Genomic DNA, 13519 nt, shown 5'->3' with positions numbered 1-13519 from the left:
TTTGGTACTTACATCTCGCCCCAAAAGTCAGGGAGTGGATTTGCTGTGACAATATTTTGATATTGAATATGGTTCTAAGGGCAACAGAAGAAAGGAAGGATAACAGAAGAAAGGTGGGAACCCAGAACTGCTACACCGTGAAAAAGTACGCCCAGGAGCTGAAACAGGGGGTGGAGACTGCAAAAGCAGTAAGGAGAGCAAACTCTCCATGCTGTTCTCCAAGCCCTGGTGCACACAGTTGGGTTGTCTACATAGCAGTGCTGTTGAGTCACCCAACATGTAGGCACGCCTGTTCAGTCCAGTGGCTAAGGGATTAGACAGGGAGAAGGTCTCAGCTCTGTTGGCAGTTATTCTGCTATCTCACTTGGGGCAACTTGTTTAGGGATATTCCCTGACTTCCTCCAATTTACAGCCTAATGCAAAATCTGATCAGTCAGGCTAAGGCAGAACAACTTTCAGAACAATGTTGTGTTTGATAGTCAGATGTGCTGATGCAATGATACAGAAGAATAGGAGGTCACTGTTCAGGCTGTGCATTAGAGTACAAGTCTAAAGAAGCTGAAGTACATGGTGCTTTCAGATGTCTCTTGAATATAACAAAGAGTATTCTACATAAACAACTAGAACAAGGAGTATGTATTTTTACCGATACACCCTTATTTCCTGACCTATACGCTTTGTTGTTGATGATGAAGATTAAACATCAAACGGAGTTTGTACCTTCTTTCAGATTCCCGTTTTAAGCAACTTTCTATGGAGATTTTTTTCAGCCACCCGTTCTCAAAGACGGAAGTTTGCATTTTGTAAAAATGTGTGGGATTTACAGATGCTTACCTTGCTGTGTAATGCTGATGCTGTATGTTACAGCTTAAGTCAGCCAATGCATATTGTTGTTACTTGTACTACTGTACTAGTACTACTGTAGCAACTAAAGCTCTCCATCACCATCAAAGACTTGTTCAAGATTGTGTAAAAACCTGCTATAACACACAATTCTTTGCCTGCTTCCTCTGAGCCTTTTTCTTCTGCTTTCCCTCCTTCCATCAGTGTGTTTCTAACTTTAAAGTTAGAAACTAACTTTAATGCTTTTGAGTGGATACTAAATGGTTCCCCCAAAAGAGAGGATTTTTGGGTGGGCAGGAAAAGGGCAGAAGAAAAGGAATTCTTAACAGACCACACTGCTAACCTGTATCAGCCTTTCTGTAGCTGTGAGAGGTGTAGCAGTCAATTAACCTCTGTAATATGGCTTTTTAATGGATTAGTAGAAATGGGAATGATGAGATCACTGCCAAAGATGGACCTAAGCACTGTCACGAGGTTCTGCACAGGAGGGGCAGCTCCACTAGAGGAGAAAACAGAAAAGCATTGTCTTCTGGCCTTTAAGAGGGGGGTGGGAAGCAGGGCAATAAAATACCTCTGTTAAATGTTTCTATTAAAAGAAACAGCCAGATAATTCATTACTAATGCTGAAATTTAGAGTAATAGCTTTGTCATTTTTGCTCACTAGAAAAGCAGAAGTGTAGGAATCAGGAGAAAGTGAAGTAATTTTCTTATTTGGGATTTATATGTATAGCTCATATTTTTTACAACTATCCATATAGGTATAGTTGTGATGTGAGCAGATGGGAAGGTTCACCTTAAGAGAAGGGGACCTTAGGTATTGAATACTGAGCCAGCAACGTCTTTTTGAAGTAGGTGGGATAGCTACTGAGATCCTGTAGTGAACAAGCATTTTGGACCTGAGATGTGAGAACACAGAACTGAGAGGCCTCCTTCAAGCCCAGACTCAGGCACACACATCCTGGTTTAATCCACTCACTCCAATCAAAAATCAAATGGCGCTTGCTGATTCCATATCAAAGATACTGCCCCTATTTCTGCTAAGCTGTGGTATTATTTACACACCGCTCAATGAGAAATTCTAGTGGAACCAATGAATCATTTCATTTCCAGTGAAGTCAGCCTATCATGATTCTCTAAAACAAGTGCAAGATTTCTGAAAAAAAGCCAATGCCAGCTAGACATGAAGATCATTGGCTTCCTCTACCTACGCTTCTGGCAATGCTAACCATGACCAATAATTGGCTTTCTCTTATGGTTAGTACCATGAATCAGCACCAACCCTGCATCTATCCAATCTCCCCTCCCTGACTGTGGTTTAAACAGAATTTGCATTATGCATTATGTAAGAAAGCATCAGTCCTCTCACTCTGAAAAATAGGTAACTTCTTATAGTTCCTACATTACACAAGACAACGATCACCTCCCCTTCTGGCCCTAAAGATTTCTAAATCTTTAATTCAATTTTAATTCAATGACTAAACTGTGTTCCTAGTCAAGCCTTCAAGAACAAAGTAAATCACCCTGTATGAATCTAGTGACTAGTAAAATCTGAGTGCATTTCTTGAAAGCAACACTGTCCTGTAGAGGTATGGAGCAGGGTGTATTTACTCATTGAATAAATTTACTTCTGTGGGATTTTCTTACAGACACTTAACCATTTACTTAGCTTTTGCTCAGCAGAAGTGTCCCTTTAGGTATAATTATATTAAATGACATGTCTATATCTCTTGACATATTTACATAATTTAATATCCTTAGCATTAATTTGTTTTGAAACATTGTTTCCAGTTGTCTTTATTAAAGTGATCTCCTCAAAAGACATGAGCAGTGTTAATTCATGAAAATGTGTCATCTGAGCTTGTAGAAATTTCTGTTGAAAGGTTGTGTTGAATGTTGAATAGATTCATGGTGCTAATCTGTGGCAAATATATGACTAATATTTCCCTTTTTTTCCATTGAGCCTCTGTAGTGGGATCTCGTTGTTTCCATAGGAGTCTTCACACCATTTGTCCGCTTCTCGGTGGGATTAGAACACTTTTTCCTCCTGTGCTTTTTATCCGTTACCTGTCCCCCTCCAGCACCCCATATCAGTAGGACAAACCCTGTGCATGTCATAGGAATTGTGGACCAATACGACAAAGGCCTCTAAGTTAGTCTCTAAGGCTTTTGAACTTTACCCAGTAATGTTTGCTGTGGAAGGAGTTATTGAGTAGTGTGTATAAGCCACATATTTTTGGTGCTCATAGATACCTCCCAGAAAAAACCTGCAACTGTTTTATCTTGCGAAACACTCAGAAACAGTGAAAGTTGCCAAGATTCAGGGTAACAATGTTTAGACTTTGAAAAGCCTTTGTGCTATAGAAGATCATCATAGACCAAACAAGCAAATCCTAAGAACAGCCTTTCCTTTAGCATTTCATTACTTTCTTTTCCAAATGGGGATGAAGTCAAGAACTAGCAAGCGTGCAATTACAACAAACTCCTTTTACCTTTAATGCAGCTTTGCTTTGACTTTCTGGGAGCAATAAGGCCCAGAAGAGTCTTACAGACTAGGATTGAGTTGAGTCTTCAGCTCATAATGAGTCACTTTATGCTTGAGGAAGCCCTCCTCTCATCCATCCATACTCATGTTCCTGAGCCATCAAACTAATTGTGGAAGAACAGAGTCACAGACCTGGCTATGGTGGTGGAAGGTCATAGTATTTCCTGCATATTGTCAGGACTTTCCCCACAACTGTACTGACCCAAGGGCCCCAACTCAGATCCTGCAGCAGATTTTACCAATTGGTTCTACCCATGGATACCTATAGATACATCTGCATTGCTCCTGCTGAATCTCCGTACACTGCCTGCCAAATGTTTTTTTTGTCACATGCATAGATCACAGGCGTTATCTCCATGGCACGTGATAAAGTAGGCATAGATCTCTTGAGGGAGTGATGCCAGTTTACATCACTTAAGATATCTGTGCTTACAGGTGTGAAATTAGAAATATGTACTTGAATTAGTTTCATGGATAACCATTTTTTGTCTGTTTTAGCCTATGAAAACAGAATTTTAAACAAGTTTTATGTTGTGCTTTACCCCAGTTATCTGTGTACTGAAGTCTAACAATGCCCTGACTCCTGCTGGGAACATATTAAAAATGTTTAAACCTCATTTTTGTACATAAATAATAATACCAACAACACAAAATCTACTTATGGATGAATTCAGCAGCCAGAGCTCTTGTTCTTTCTGGTTGTCACTTTGATAATGCAATACAATCACATGGGCTTGCAGCCCTGTCTGCTTGGTGTGCCATCATTTGTAATACATTATCAGAGTGACAGCTGGCAGTAACAAGAGGCCAAGCGCCAGATATGCACAAGGCATCTTACTGAAAACAATTTCCCTTTTAAAACGCAGATAGGTTGGTTAGGAAGTGAGGGTATTCCTCCCCCTTCCCCCAGATGGCTGTGAGGATTCATTGGAAACTAACCCAGAGGTAGCTTCACAATGGAAAAACTCCATGCTCCACCTTCTCTCCTCTATTCAGGTTATATCCGATTGGGTTCATGAGAAGAATTTTCCCTAACAAGGACTGGAAACAGTGATCTATAAGCAATGAGTAACATCACCATTTGCTTTTATTAGGTAGGACAAAAAGCTAGCACAAGTATGCTTTTTGTGCAGTGCAAGAGAACGCCCTGAAGAGCATCCTGTTTGCACTTCACTTGCTTTGTGTTTGCCCAACCTTTCTCTGTGGCCTCCTTGAATTCCAGCTCAAACAAAGTGCTTTCAGAGCTTTCCAGTCACCATAAATCCCTGCCTCCTTCCCTTAGTCACCATCTCAAGGCATTCTAAGCGCTCTTCCCTGACCCAGCCTGTTAACTGACTCGTTAATCTGTATTATTGAAGAGTTACTCCTTTGAACTGTAGGAAGTGGTCTGGTATATTGTCCTCCTGTTAGTTTCACTAAACTGTGACTTCCCTAAAAAACCCTCAAAAGATGACACAGGAATTATGTCCCCCTGCCCAGGGTGCTAATTAGGAAAATACAATGAGTTAAAAGAAGAGTAACATTAGAGAAGAAGGCTTTATGAAGAAATGCTAGAGTTAGCTTGTTGCTATTTCACTAGTACACCAGCTTACTGCACAGTACTCCACAATGTTCTCAGGGATGTAGGGAGCCGTGTGTGTTCCCTGGCAGAGATCCAAGATCTAGATTAAAATCTCCCAGAGTTAATTTAAGAAAACAATAATATTTAAAGTTGGAAGGGGATTTTTTTAGACTATTTCCCACCATGAAACACATGATCCCCCGTCCTGCTTCTTGTCCATAAAGACCTCTCCTTATGAATTGTTGTGAATACCTAGCCCCGCATTTTCAAATGCAAGAATCTAGCAGGAAGTGCATAAATGATTTTTTTTGTATCTTATAAATATTATGAGTTTTGAAGAAAAGCTGAACAACTGTGGCCCCAATGAAATAACTGTCACAACCCCCAGTGCTTAACAAACTGGTTATCACTAGTAACTCATAAGTCTAGTATTGACAGTAGTCTTGGCTGAGGATTTTTAGTTCATATTTTCCTTACAACAATTACCCTGAGGTAGTTTTCCTCACATTTGTAACATCTACTGCCAGGACAAAGGATGGCAGGACAATTTGCTAAGTACCATGCTAACACTTCTAAAGATTGTTGCTCAGAGCTCAAAATCATATAGCTGCCATCATCTTCCAAACTACCACAACCAGATGGTGTTAGCCACACTCCCTGCTGAATATCTGTGGTTCATAGCCAGACTGAAGGCCCATGCAGGAGTCGGGTGCTCTGCTAGTAAAAACACCCCACAGGTCTAGCTCTGCCCTAAAAAAATACCATCCTGGTGCATCACAACCACAGAAGCATAACTAGACTGTTTTCCCTAGTTGTTGTGTTTGTAGCCAGGGCTACAACAGATTCCTAAGCTATAAGGCTTCCCATCGTATGCTGTAGATCTCATTTACACCTCTGCTTCTTCATGTGAATACTTAGAATTTTTCTGTCTCTCTTCACTTGTCATTTGAACTCGCTGCATCCCTTGGTGCGTTACTATGTGCTAAGAAAAGTTTCCTTGGTCAAAGTTTACTTGTAGCTTTTTTTTCCAGTGCCTGGTCTTCATAGATCTTAGCTTTACTGCCCCTGTAAGGAGGTAGAATTAATGGGGATAAACCAGTTCGGGAAGGCAGAGAGGCAAACTATCAGGAACCTTAATTTCAATGCATGTACCTCCTTGTTTGAACCAGGAATGTAGAATGTGAAAGATGAGAAGCCACCCTTGCTAACCCATTACAATGCAGCTTTGTTCAAATGTCACCGCTGCTGCAACCAGGTGTTTTTCTCACCTCACCTCTGTCATACACACCCCGGATAGCTGAGAGTGTGACAGGCGCTTCCAGGGGAAAAAATTAGCATCTTTATCCATTGTGACAGAGGCAGTTGTTCAATCCACATTTTTTGTGACCACTGTTGCTTTTCAGGTTCTTTCTTTTGCATTGCAATCTTAATTTTGGGGTCCACCCTCTGTAATGAAAAACATGTAGTGGGGCACTACTGGGTATGCATTAAAGAACCTCTGGGAATCTGGTGATGTGTATTTTTCGGCACCCAATACCTGCTTCTGAGCTTCATTTTCAAAAACCTTTTCCAGTGGGGTAAGTTTCTACTCTACACAAAATTTTGTTATAGTGATAGCTAGGGAAAATTAATTTTTTTTTCTAGTCATCAGAGTCCATCCTACAGAGCAAGCAAATTTGTACTAGTCTGAAAAAGTTATCTGCTGCTAGTTTTCCTTCCTAGGCAAAACTGAACTGGCAGCATTGTAACTACATGCAAAATTGGGTGTATGCTGGTTTATACATTTACACAATGTTAGTGTGTAGATAAGTCCTTAAGAGACACTTATGTGGCCCAATCATCTCTGAAAGTGAGACTTTAAAGGTACTTCATGAAAATCACTTAAAGAATTTAATCAGTAAAAAATTCTGGAAAAAGAAGTTAAAAGGTTTCTTGCCTCTGGAAGCTTCACTTTGTAATGCAGCTTTTTACAAGAATGTAGTTGTGTTAAGATAGCTGGAGCTGTAAAAAAAAAGGCATTTTTGTGATGCTATCATTCTTAAATCTTCCCTTTTAGCAGTTACCAAAGCATTTAGCAAATCCGCATTTATATTTTGGCTTTGCAGTAAAAGTATCAAAGTGGTTTGAAACTCTTTCTTCTCCTCTCTCTAATTAAATAAGCACAATTAAAATGACCTCACTGCTCAAGGAGGACATTTGATGAATACTTTGAGCACTCTGGCCAATAGAGGTTGATCAGAAACCATGATGATACATATAATCTGCAGAATGCAAAAGCTGCCATAGAGTTCTGAAATTTTGAATATGAAAATAATGTTTCAGTGCAGTAAAATCCTTGAAAGGGTTAGAAAAATAGTGCAATGTTTAAATACATTCTTCCATGGTATTCTTACTTTAGAAATTGGTATTTTAAAAGTCCACTGGTTTCTGTATTTTTAGGCCTAGATTGCTAGTACGGTGGTGGATTTAAATCAGCATTTTCTTCTAACTTTATACATTCTTATCTCCTACTCTTAACAGCAACTAGCCAGATATTGCGGGTTTTGCTGGATTGATTCCAAGGTAAATTCACCAAATCCTTCTGTTGAATATTGATATGTAAATCAGGAATATCTCCAATGGAGTCCATTAAACATGCATCAACGAAATATCGGTGTGAGAAGATATTCAAGCTTATTGATTTCAACTAGTTTTTGCATGAATGAAGAAAGAATAAAGAAATTAACCATGGGTTTTTTTCCCTTGGATTTTCTGTCAGAAACTGTAATTACAAAGAAAAGTGGCTGAAATAATTTCCAACAAATAATTAAGTGGGTTACTGATCTGATTAAAATGAAAATGAAAAGAGCTAGAAACATGATCTGGAGAAAACCAACTAGATTTTGAGTTGGGAATTTGCAATAAAAATTAAAGTATTTCCTGAAAATTTGAGCCAGTATATAAGAACACACTTTTAACTGGTAAAAACGTGCATTAGCATGGACTGCAAGCAGTGATGAACTTTGACTCAACTGATGAGGCAACCTGTTGGTCAGAGAGAAGTATTAGAAGTTAGGATGGAATGAGATGGGATGATGAAAATAGAATGAAATAGAAAAGATGATAAGACAGAAGAGAGAGAACTATAGGACACTTCATAATAGCATGGGAGTGTATAATTAGGAGTAATGAACTCAAAGAAAACAAAGGCAGGATGAAGACTTGAAAGCAGACCTAGAACAGTCTTGTGGCAGAGAGATAGAAACTCTGTGAATCATCTTCTTCACAATATTCTGGTTCTTCTTGCCATAGCTGGAAGGTGTTGTGGTTGGAGAGTGGGTTGAAAATAATGACAGTTAGCAAATCAGACCTAGAATTATAAAGATATTTCTATATTTAATTCTTACTGAAATCAGTGGATGTTAACTTCCAAAAGTAGCTTTAAGTTTTGAGCCTTGGTCCCTGTCCAGCTTTATTTAGGTCAGTGTGGATCTGTTAGCTTCCAGCTTGTGCCCAATTTGAACAATTGCTATTGTTGTGTATTTTTTCCTTACTGTGTCAATATTTATTCTAGTTTATGGCCCTTTGAAACAGAGCTCTGATAGACGTGGGCTTCTTTTCAACCTCTTCCCTGGTCTTAACACACTTCTCTTTTCAGTCTTTGGGCTGGAACTGAAAGGATGGGTTAACCAGTCATTATATTCCATTGAGAAAGATACAGCCTGATATGCTTGCCATGTAAGCACTGAAAAGAAATGTTGTACTTTAGTCCCTTTAATAATACAATTATTTGCTTGGCCCTCTGTGTTCTGTGGATTTTTCAGCTATTCATTTGTTTGGTTTTAAATTATACTGTCCCATTTTTTATTATTATCATATTCTGTTGTGTCATCTTTGGAAAAAGCCCAACATTAACAACCCTCAAACATGCAGTAGGTGCTTATCTAAAAGCATTTAGGAGTAACTGCCTGTCAATTGATCACTGGAGAAGAAAAAAATGACCCTGGAGGAATTTATTAACAGCATGAATAAATCATTTCTTTCTCTCATTGTCATGACAGTTTCTTTACCATTTGGCATTCACTGTACTTGGAAATTCCTCCAAGCCTTTGTGTTCCTGTGCTTTGAGATTTCAGAAAACAGTCCCTTGGCCCTTACTCCCTGCCAAGGTTGCTACTTTCATACTCCTTTTCCTGTGGATTACAAAACAGGATATTATTGTAAAAACAAATAGAAATTGCTGTTCACTGCTACTAATCTTGAAGAGAATCATAGGGGAATGAAAGCTCTGCAATTCTTCCTTTTTTAAGTAGCTCGGACAGAGGAGAGCTTCTGTTCTGCAACCATCAGGTGACGATCAAATGCTTTTCATTGCTAATCATCAAAGATCACAATAGATAACTCCACAATTTTCTGTACCTCCTTTGAAATTTTAGTGACTAGGAGATTAATTTAAGTTTTAAACTTTTCAGGTATGTTTAATGGTAAAGTAGGGATCATTTATAAACCAAAGGCAGTTTATAATAGAAACCTAAGTAAAGATATTTTTCTGCTCAGTACATTGCCGCAGGCTGTTTCAACACTGGGCAGAAGGGTTGCTGTATGTTGTTTTCTTGCCTTTTTCCTGTGGGTGATGTAGAAGGTGTTAAAAGACATGTACTTGCCCCTTCTGCAACTGTGAACCAGGAATATCCTATCTATCCACTTTCTTTAAAACAAGAAAAATATGATGCCACAAACGAGAAGTCATGTGTTGATCGTATAAGTCAGGAATGGGAGTCCAAGGTAATGTCTCTGGAAGAGGAACAAATCTCAGAACAAGTCATCAACTTTTTTTCCCCCAAGTTATTTAGCCTCTTCCCCACAGTATCTGATCCCACTCCATCATGAAAGGATTTTTTTCTCCACAGCTTTCTCTCAGCATTAGGAAGTGTGAGCTATACTTTTGACTGATGAAAAGACGAATAAATGCAGTTACTTTTGCTGCAGCTCTTGCAGAAGGGTCTGCCTGAGCTGGGAATAGAGGTTGGGACTTTGTAGCTGTAATATGTGGCTCCAAATGTAACATTTCTTCTAACCCTCCTGCCTTTGAGGATGAGGATGATATATTAAACTATTAATAGAGTGTGAAGCCCCCAGTCACGCTCATTTAGGTTTCCATCATGTGCCAAAGCAGTCCTTTCGCTTTGGTGATGCCACACTTGCAGGTTGCCATGACACAAAGGCAGAGGGGGATGTTTTTGGGGACAACATCAGGTCTGTGGCCAAACAGCACCATGGACTGTGTTTGAGACCTGATGACTAATGGCCACTCCTTTCCAAACCTGAATTAGCCCCATTTTCCATTTTCATCCAGTGTTTACAGCCAGCTTTTCACTTGTGTTGTTTTCACTTTCAAGATGCTCTCAGAGGACTCCATTCAGCTCTCCTAGGCAGTCGCCTGGAGCCATGCAAGACACACTGGGGTGTCTCAGGAGGACACAGGTCTCCTACCAGTCCTGTTCCAGGCATGAGGCCATCTCAAGTAGCTCAAGTTGTCTCAGATTGTATTTAGGTTGAATGGAGCTAAACATACATCTGTATTCCTCCACGAAGGCACTCGCTTCATTGAAAAACTAGAAATCAAACTGAGCTGGGAAAAAGCAGAGACTGAAGTGTAGCAAGTTCTGGGGAATGCGTTCTTGGTGTTCTGGGTGTGGATAATGAGCAAGTGCGTTCTTGAGGGTTTCCAGGAATAGGATCCTTTTCTTTTCAGCTTTCTGATAACACAGCAGTTGTTCCCAGGCCCAAACAATAAATGCATTCCAGTGGATGTTTAAATAGCAGATATACAGAAAAGTTGGATCATTCTGTGGATTTACTAATGGTCAGGACTACTTTGCTGCCAACCTACACTATATAGGGTGGCTTGTGTGTCAGCCCTGCAGATCAGTTTGCCAGTCTGAAGAGGTACGTGCTTTGTTTAGTAAACTCCTTGCTCCTTTAGACACTGAGCAAAAACCATAACAGAAAATAAGGAAACTTTCCTGATGTTCCTAATGCCACCTCCAACGGAGACAATAAAGCCTTAATGAAAGGAAAACTCAAGGACAGGTTTCTAACTACTGCAGAATATATTGGACACATCAATGTTTCAACTTCAAATATTATTTCTTCTCTGTGAGTAAACAGAGAACTTTAGGACTTCATCTTTGGCACGCATTGAAACTGCCACTTTCTGACAAAACCGGAAAAACTGTGGAAATAGAGTCTAAAACCAGATGTAAATCAAGTGTCACTTGGCAGCAAAACTTACCTGGGAAGAGTAGGGAGCTCAAAGGAGGCAATAGATGCAATTCTAAGACCAAGTCAAATTAAGACTCATTATATGTTCCATGTCACTAAAACCACGTGTGAGAACTGAAGTTACTTGGAAAAAAACAATTTGTCTTAGTCGAATATGTATTATTTTACAGTATTGACAAACAGCTAGAAATTTGCTATTATATTTGTATTTCCTTATGCTTTAAGATCACAGTAGTATTTTAGCCAAAAATGCTTGAAACTGCTGTTAGAATTTTTCATGGGCTTAACATACCACAGACATTGTTAAAATGTCATTCTAAGTCCATTTTCTGAATTTCCCTATAAAAGGATTAACTTGTCTTTAGAATGTTAAAAATGCCTAAATTACTTGATATTAGATAAGAAGGTTTAGCTCAGGCTCAAGAAAAGTTGGAGAATTAATTAAGAAAATATGTATACTTTGGCTCTTGCTTGGTTGGCGTAAGTCAACTGCAGTAAGGAAAGGATTATGCTGATGCAGAGTAATTGGAGTGTGGGTCATTTGCAGTCCACTTGCCACGTACCTGATATTACAAGCAGATGAAAACTGATTCAAATCCCAGAGTGGAGAGCCCTAATACAAATACGAATCCCAGTATCCGGTTTGGTTGGAGTCCATGTGAATGTGACCCATGTGACATTCATGCATGTGAATAGTGTTTTGCTCTGATTTACTTTGTGTGTTCAACACTGATTCTGCCTGACAGTTGATATATGGCCCAAATTGATGCTTAGGGCAAACAGAATTTAAGTTCTGGAAGCTCCAGGACCAAAGGTAAACCCCAGGGACCTGGGTATGGTACCTAGAGAACCCTGTACACACAATATCTTGGTTATTTCACACTAACATTGTTTCATGGTTCTCCTTGAATGCCATTGACTTCCTAAATGCCTTTTGGGTAGTTTACTTTTTTTTTCCTTTGAGGCACAACCAAAGAAGTCTTTCATCATCCACTAGTCTCCTGGCAGAAAGCTGCCTCCTGAAGTACATTGGTGAACAATGACAACATGATTTTGCCTTTCTTTCCCTCAATTAACAATTGGGAAACATAACGAACTAAGAGAATTACGGGAGACAGGAGATAGCTGTGGTTGTGATGTGCCTTTCATCCCAGAAGATGGTCCAATCAATGGTCCAGGAGACACGAATATCCAGTCTGTCTTTTTCCTTGCAGAGGAGATAGGAAACAACCATTTGGGCTGCATTGGCTGCTCGCACAACTGAAAGACTCCAGGCCTCATGTCCATCCAAGCATTCAGAATCATCATCCACATCTAAGATGTATGTTGGAAACATAACCCATCCTGCATGTGCAAGTAACCCAGCCCAAATGGCTTACTTTGAGAAACATCACAACTGTAATGTAGGACGGATTATGCATTATGCATGGACAGCAGGAATCATTGGATCAAGGAGAGCAAAATAAGCAAAGAAAATTACTGTGTTCTGAAGGGTGATTCTCATAAGTTGGCCCAGCAGCATCCACTATTAGGCTGCACATGTGTCTTAATGTCTATAGACTATAAGGATACAAAGAAAAGAAAGAAAGGAGAGTTACAGCTGGGCAGTATGAATTATGAGTGGTTTGAGACAGAGGTTGCTTTTGGTGCCTACTGCCTACTAGGAATCACTGCTTTGTCCAGGAAACTCACGACCTTAATCAGAAAACTTCCCAATGGAACCCCCACATGAGAGCTGCAGGCTAATAATTTGCTTAGCAACAAACAGAAAATCCACAGGAAAGGTATAACCAGAGTGCAACTCTCCTGGCTCCTTTTGAAGCCCTCTTTCACAAGCCATGCTGTTATTCAAAGTACATTAATCTCCCAATAATGTTCAGGTTAACAGGGATCCAAAAAACCAAGGAAACATGCATTTACTGCATCTAATGTCACATCTCCTTTTGCTCTTGTACTAACAGGGTGGAGATGTCTATGTCTATCTGCTGCAGAAAACGTTCTGTCCTATCTGTTTGTAACAGACTTCTAATAAGAACAAACTGAGCAAAACTCACCCTACCTTTCCCTGGAAATGTCCAAGGGAGATGAGCTACAGGTTTCTCACCATAAACAAAACGGCAGATACAGTTTGTGTGGATCTCACTGAACTTTTGATCATTTTGTTTCTTGGTGGTGTAGTAGTGAACAAATTTGCAAATGTAGCATTTGCCTGACCTCCTCTAGAGCTATTGGGAAGCATGCTCATGTTGGGGTCACACACCATGCTCACCACCTCTAAATTTAAGGGGCATTTTACATGGTTGATATAG

The sequence above is a fragment of the Cuculus canorus genome, chromosome 4 (assembly GCF_017976375.1).
Source record: "Cuculus canorus isolate bCucCan1 chromosome 4, bCucCan1.pri, whole genome shotgun sequence".
NCBI lineage: Eukaryota > Metazoa > Chordata > Aves > Cuculiformes > Cuculidae > Cuculus > Cuculus canorus.
Note: the sequence above shows the minus strand (reverse complement) of the source record.